The sequence below is a fragment of the Lagenorhynchus albirostris genome, chromosome 3 (assembly GCF_949774975.1).
Source record: "Lagenorhynchus albirostris chromosome 3, mLagAlb1.1, whole genome shotgun sequence".
Taxonomy (NCBI): domain Eukaryota; kingdom Metazoa; phylum Chordata; class Mammalia; order Artiodactyla; family Delphinidae; genus Lagenorhynchus; species Lagenorhynchus albirostris.
Window position 1 is genome coordinate 81,439,185 of NC_083097.1, and position 7,642 is coordinate 81,446,826.

Consider the following 7,642-nt stretch of genomic DNA (forward strand, 5'->3'; position numbering starts at 1 on the left):
TTTAAAGAAGAAAAGAGGGGAATTCCCTGGCAGTCCATTGGTTAGGACTCTGCACTTTCACTGCCGAGGGTGCAGGTTCAATCCCTGGTCGGGGAACTAAGATTCTGCAAGCCACGCAGCGTGGCCAAAAATAAAAATAAAGGAGAAAAGAATGCTTTAAATAAGTTTGGAAGCAATTTTTTGCATGTGGTTGTACTTACGCCACAGTTGTTCTTTGCTATAATTTATTTTAAAATAAACCATGAAATAATGCAATAAAAATGAAAATCTTATTTTACGCAAATTGGAAGGCATTCCAAATGTTATTCATATAAAGTGATAGACCCATTTGGTCTCTTATTTACTGGAAGAAATATGGCAAGTCACTTGATATCTCCCTGGTGGTAGAATAGCTGGAAATGGAGATGCTAATTTTGATGTAATTCAGAGAATTGTTAACATATATGACTAATATCATTTATGCTTGTAACATATTTTCATGTGTACATTGTAATGGTGAAATTAAAAAGAAAATATTTTGTTTTTCTAATACTCTCACGTTGAACCCAAAGATAAAGACATATTATTAGAAAGATTTTGGATCCTTCAGAAAACAGTAAATATTTTGAAAAGCATCTAAAGACTTTAAAAATTCCTGCCAAATTGACTCTAGCCTCCATCACTGCCTTCAATCGTGAAAAAATTGTCAATTTTGTGGGCTATGTCTCTTCTCTTTGGTTTCTCTTGTAACTGTTCACAGGTTTTTCTTAAAACTCTTTTCCTTCAATCCCTGTGAAGTTGTACTTAGTTTTCTCCCACTGACTCATGCCTTCTTCATTTCCTGTTTCAGCTCCTGCTTCCCCTTCTGCTATGTAAATGGGGACTTCTGCCAGGTTTCCATTCTCTTTCTATGCTTTCTACCTCATACTTTTTATACACTCCTATGGCTTCAAATTTTACTAAGTTGAAAATTTTTAATGCGTTTCTTTAGCAGCAGACCTCTCTTATGGTTCTAGTTCTAATTCAGCTCCCCATCCATAAACTTCACATATGTATCCTATGTAATATTTCTGGCATCCAGACCTTTCTGATCATGTAGGGCTTGGGGAATATCTCTTCTTCGGTGTATTTGCTTCCATATTTTGCTGCTAAATACCAATCACCTCTCTAACTAAAACCTCTAGGCCCCAGCTCAATACATTTATTGTATTCAACCGATTCCTTAATAGCTCCATGTTAAAGTCAAAAAGCTCTAGCAATTCAACTTATACACAGAGCTCTTCATTTACCACCCTCCCAGTCTGATCGTTTTCTGGTGTTCTTTGTCTCAATGAATTGTATCCCTCTCCATCTCATTTCACAGACCATGACTCACCCACATGCAATGTAATCCAATCATCACTGTGATTTATTCAAAGGTACCATTGTGTTTCCCCAAACTACCCCATAACTTCCTAACTATTTTTACCACATAAGCACTTTTCTTCTCTACTCTTTTTTTGCAACTGCAACTGGAATCAAACTTCATTTTTTTCTTTCATTTATCTAAAATTTTATCCATTCTTAAAATCTCAGCTTATAGTCCACACCTTCTTCAACTCTTCTCTGATTTCCACTAGCCTTCAAGTTTTATTTTAGTTTTTAAAGTAGCCATGTGATGGCAAGCTATGGGCTTTGATTATACCCATCTCTCAGATGTGAAATCTAAGGCTCAAAAAGAAAAATGACATGCCAAAGTCACCAAACCTGTCAGTAACAGAGGTGGGCTTTCAAATCAGGTGTATGTGACTTAAAACTCATCTTTGTCTGCAATACCACCTCCCTCAAAATTGTCTTTCTCTAACACATTAGTGTTATTAACATGACATCTATCTTGTGCTTCCATTCTTTCATATTCCCACCTGGTATAGAAACTTCTTGAGAGAGGAACCATTGCTTCATTCATTCACTTAATAAATGCTTTTGTCTATGATATAACTGATACAACATGAGGATTTAGGAATACAGTGCTGACACGTCAGATTTAAAAGTATCTGTCTCTCACACAATATATACTGTTTCAGAAGATCTTAATAATTATTAACAAACTATGAATATGCTCTGTTTTTATTTTAACACTATTAATAATCTTCAGCAGATATAGGACTTCATGAGTCTAGTTATTGGAATCTCATAAAAGTAAATTATAGTTGCCCATGATGTAATTCAGGTTTTGGAAGATAAAAACACTTTCTTTCAAAGAAATACCCCTATACAATACCCAGAGGGGCAGCCAATTTTTATATACCCTTTAAAATATTGTATAAAGTTCAAAGTAGTAATTCACAGGCTGAGTTCAGAAGAGATTATGTAAACAATATTTGTAAACAAATATTGATATTTGTGGTATAGTAGACAGAGTTTTCACCTGATTACTAGAAGGTAGGCGTGGGGTTAGTGACGCAAATGTTCAATAAAAACGGCAGCTGTTAAAGTTGGGGAAAATATGAGGGTATGACATGGTCTGCTGGATATTCTGAATGACCTAAGCTCTTCCTCCTTAACCCTTTGCCCCCGGGACAGAACAAATGGGTACTAGGCTCAAGTAGGGGCTATAAATTAGTCCCAAGAAGTCGTTATATCTGGAGCTGTGAATCTGTCAGGGAAGTTCAGCATATCCTCGATGGTCAAACAATCCATGCTTAAAGAGTAGCTATTATGTTAAAAATAAATAACCAGTATGTCCGGAGCAGTTAGTGTGCCTATGCTGTCAGTTTGTCATTAGTGGTTGACCTATCCAGAGTGTCTTTGAGGCTATCCACATTTTAATGATATTAATATCATTATTCTAACAAATATTTATTTAGTTGGAATCCAGTGCTTTATGGCACATTCATTTTAACCATAATTCATATTACCTATATATTAAAGTCTTTTAAAATGTTAGAAACACATTAATATTTAAATGCTGTCAGGCTTTATATGTCAACCCAAGAAATGTGTGGCCTATTATTCCATCAGAATTACGCCTTCCCATGTGGTTTTATTTTTTCTGACCTGACTCTATGCAGCAGAAGACCTCCTTCAAGAAGTCTATCCCTAAAGGATCACTAAGCAGTGAGATCAGAGACACATCACTTATTGAAGGCAGGTTTCCACACTCAATCACCTGTTCTCAGACTCTCGGGTGCCCCGAAGTATAGCTTTGAAATAGTAGGTGACATTCTGCCACTTACTGTGTTTTCACACAATGCAGCCCTTGATCATGTTGTCACTTCACATGAAGAGACTCAGATGGAGAACAAGTTGACTTCCGCTGTCTTCTCAGAAATGAACAAAGAAGCTCTCTCTGGGAGAGTCAGGTCTCGAATTTTCTGACTTGATTGAGCCATATTTTACCTGGCTGCAAAGCAACCATATGCTACACACTTTCCAATTGCCTTCAGACTTGCCAAATGCATTTATAGACTAAGAAGGAGCCCTAGGAAAAATGTGGTGGATGAAATGAAGTCTTTTTCACACTGCCCCTTTTATTATTGTGTTATAAAAACCCAGGCTCAAAATAGATTCAGGTAGATTTATCTTTTAATGAAAATCGCTGGGAGGTTTGAAGTCACATATTATTATCTCTTTCTCCTGTCTCCACTGCAGGACTCATTTGCAGTGCTGACCTTGCAGTACGGTCCTAGAGGGAGTGATAATGATATTGTGGACTGACTTCCTTCAGAAGGGATTTTTTAAAGAGACAATGAGGCCAGCATGCCCCCTGTTAGGCTCCATTGTCCAAGGTTGCACAAGTCAGCTTTTCCGGAGAGCAAAGGGCGGCAAAGTTCAGGGACACTGTGTGTAACAGAAAGGAGCGAGTTCTCAGGACATTGTCAGGAAGCTGGCCTCAGCTGCTCAGGAGGTCTTGTGCAGCACTCACAGGCATCAGCGCTCACCTGAACTGCAGGTGGGAGGCTGGACGGTCTATAGACTTCTGGGTCCTTTCCTATATTCCCCCTGCTGGGGCTGCACAGAGCGGCTCTAGAGTAACTGCCCATCAGCAATGCACACGCCTCTTCCACTGTCACTGCGGCCTCCTGACGCTTGAAATGGGCTCTCAGAAAGCTGGTTAGTATGAGAGTGATTTTACCAGTTTTTTCTCGTCTTGGCTGTGGGCTTCTCTTGTTTTTAGTTCTTTCTTGAGTTTCAAACTTCATAACAGAGAAGAGATGCAGTGTTGGTGATGGGACGCATGAAGCAGAGGTAAGAAGAGAAAGTAAACAAGGGAATGGCATTTAAAGAAAGATTGTTAGCAGTCAGCATTTCAACAGATATATGTAAAAAGAGCACACTGGGGAAATAGTAATGAGAATTTAATGTCACAATGATTGTAATTTTATGCCTAAATACACTCAACATGACAAGGAGTTCTCTTAATTTTAATTAGGAATAGGAGGGGGCATCTTAATTTTTCCTACTACCTGCATAGCTCCTGGAACTAATTGCCTTCCAAGAGCAATAGATGATAGAAAAACACGATTGCATCGTATGTTCTGGAGAACATAAAGAGCACGCTGGGCTGCACCCCAGAGGCCTCCAAGGCCTGCACTTGCCCAGCTTCAAGACCCAAGAAAGAGCCCCAAGTCAGTGACAGAGACATCAGTGGTTTAATGGATGGGGGAGCTTACACATCTGAAGCAAGGTCCTAGAGCGACACTCCACTGTGTGCAGCAAACGGCGGGCAGGACATGGCTGCAGGCTTCGCTCCTGGGAGAATGGGAGATTACCAGTTATAGGGGAAAGTGATGGCAGGTGGGCTCATTGGTTACCAGGGAAACCAGCAGAGGGGCACAGCCCTCACTGCCCCTTTGATAAGAGCGATCACTAGCTGGGCCTGGGGCAAATATGGAGGATGGTCAGTCAGGTGAGTAGGGTGTAGGCAAAGCAGGCACTGGTCGAGCAGGGGATGCACAGAGAGCAAGGGAACAGCCTCCTTGACTGTCCTGACCATTAATAGCATCACACTGATTTCTTGACTCTGAACTGGAGCAGCATCTCAATCTAACTGGTAGTAATTACAATCCCATATCTATCTATTTGACCGGATGGTTTTATATTTTATGCATTTTACCATACAACTACCTCCTATGAGTGAATTCCATGTGCAAATGGCAAAGCAAGCTTGAAGAACTGAGTCAGGTAAGTTCTTTTGAATCTATTACCCCTGAATAAAAGCCTCAGTGAAATTCTCTGCAGCTTAATATTATCAGGATTTTCGTAAACTGGTGAAACATATATATCTTCCATGTGGATGTGCTTGTCTGGGACTTACCTATTGTAGTAAAATCTACCTCCTACCCTACTCCTGCTCTCTCTTTTTAATGATTCACAGAATCACTTAGCATCTAGCCAGGGATGGCTGAACAAGCTTGATTAAATTTAAACTCTTCTCTACTCACCTGAAACTAGTAAACACCCCTCCCCTAAAACCTACTGGAGCCTCCCTGAAACTAAGCATTGTCTGAAGAAAAGGAGGTTTCTAGAAAAAATAAAAAAATAAATTTTCCTTTCCTCTTTGTACTTTATTTTTCCCTATTCTAAGACACACTGTAACTTAAATTCAATTGTGCCATGAAAATTATGTCCATAATTGGATCTGGTTAAAATAGTTTACTTTTATCTATATTAGTTGAAAACATATGAAGGTTTTTTCATAGTGAAAAATTAAAATCCAGAATGACAAAATTAAAACTAGAGAAACACAGCCAAAAACATCACTGCGTGCACAGGTGTCTATCCATGTAGAAATGTAGCACTCTCTCCCCCAACCTGAGAAGCACACTTATGTTCTATCCTTTAGTAGGAGGCCTATTTTCAAAAGTCAGAAGACTCCTTATGTCTTAGATATTCTTACAGGAGCATATCTGACATTATGAATGAAGAGAAAATAGGCACTGCTAAGGTAAACTAATTTTATTTTGTCTTGTTTGCATAGTCAAGTTCTGTAAGATCAGTGAATCTATGTTTATTGTTTGTTGCTGTTTTGTTTTAAAAGTCACCCATCACAGGCCAAAATGACTTGTAATACTATGAAGTTGTTGAGAATGCTTGCCACAGAGAAGGCATTTTATAACCCTTTATTTAAAAGGTGAACAAGTGAATGAAGGATACCTTGAATTTAATGTATGAGAAATTTATGAAAATGTGAAACGTGAGCTCAACATTGTAAAATCTATAGATTTAGCCACCTGCCAATGCAGGGGACACAGTTTCGAGCCCCGGTCCCGGAAGATCCCATGTGCTGCAGAACAACTAAGCCCATGCACCACAACTACTGAGCCCGTGTGACACAACTACTAAAGCCTGCATGCCTAGAGCCCGTGCTCCACAACAAGAGAAGCCACCACAATGAGAAGCCTGTGCACCACAACGAAGAGTAGCCCCCCCACCACAACTAGAGAAAGCCCATGCGCAGCAATGAAGACCCAATGCAGCCAAAAATAAATAAGTAAATACATAAATTTTTAAAAAATCTATAGATTTAGGTACTTTTAAAAATCAATACTCAATGTTACACTGAATTCCAATGGACAAAATTATTAGTTTTATTCATAAATAATGGGTTTACGGAATTAGACATAGGATGTTTTCCCACTTTAATCTCTTTTCAGCAAGCAAAATTATGGACCTGAATATGGTAACCTTCATGGTAACCCTAAACCTTCGAATATTTTTTAAATGTTTTTTTTCTCAAAAAGATATTTTTGAACACCTACCACGTGCTAGACACTGTCTAATGCTATGAATAGAGAAGTGAATAATAGAAGCAAGATAAGTCTCAAAGCTAACATTATAGTAAAGGGAAGTAGGCGATAAGTAAGAAGTAACATATAGATATCAGATAGTGATGAGTGTTGGGGAAAAACATAAAGCGGGAAAGGGAGATGGGTATAAATTAACATAATGTAAATAGGAAATGTCCACTGAGACTGTGACATTTGGGAAAAGAACAAAAGGTGAAGAGGAAGTGAGCCATGGAGATATCCAGGGGGAGAGGAAACACGAGGGAGAGGGTACAGTAAGTAGTACGAAGGCTCTGAGGCAGAAACATGCATAGGTGTTAGGAGGCGAGTGTGACTGGCGTGAAGTGAGGGAGAGGAATAGTAGTATGTGAGAGGTTCTGTGCTGCAGACTGCGTAGGGCCACTGTTAGGACTGACTGCATCTCAGTGGGATTGGTACTTTCACTCTAAAATTTCCACTACTTGGATATATACATTTTATTTTAGCTTCAAGATTCATTTGAAAGTTACTCTTTTGGAACCTGAGCTCAAAATAAGGCTAATCCCCATGACTTCAGCTTGTCCCCTGATTTAGGAAGGAGGGTCTTACTGTATTTTTTCACATAATTGTCCATATTGTCAAAACCTATAGGAGTATGAACATTTGATGCTGGGCACTGGGATTAATGCAACGTATCTTAGGTCTAAATTGGAACCAGATGACCTAGATGTATTTCTCATACTTCGGATCATCCTGCAAATCCCAAGACAGGCCAGGTTCCTTGGGGCAGGAGGCTCATCACAAGGGTGGGGTAGAGATGAAGGCAGGAGCTAATGTCCATGTGTCCAGGCCTTCTTCCCAGAGCTGGAATCAAGGTTGAACACCTGGTATCTGACTTTTCAGGAAAGTCTGGAGTC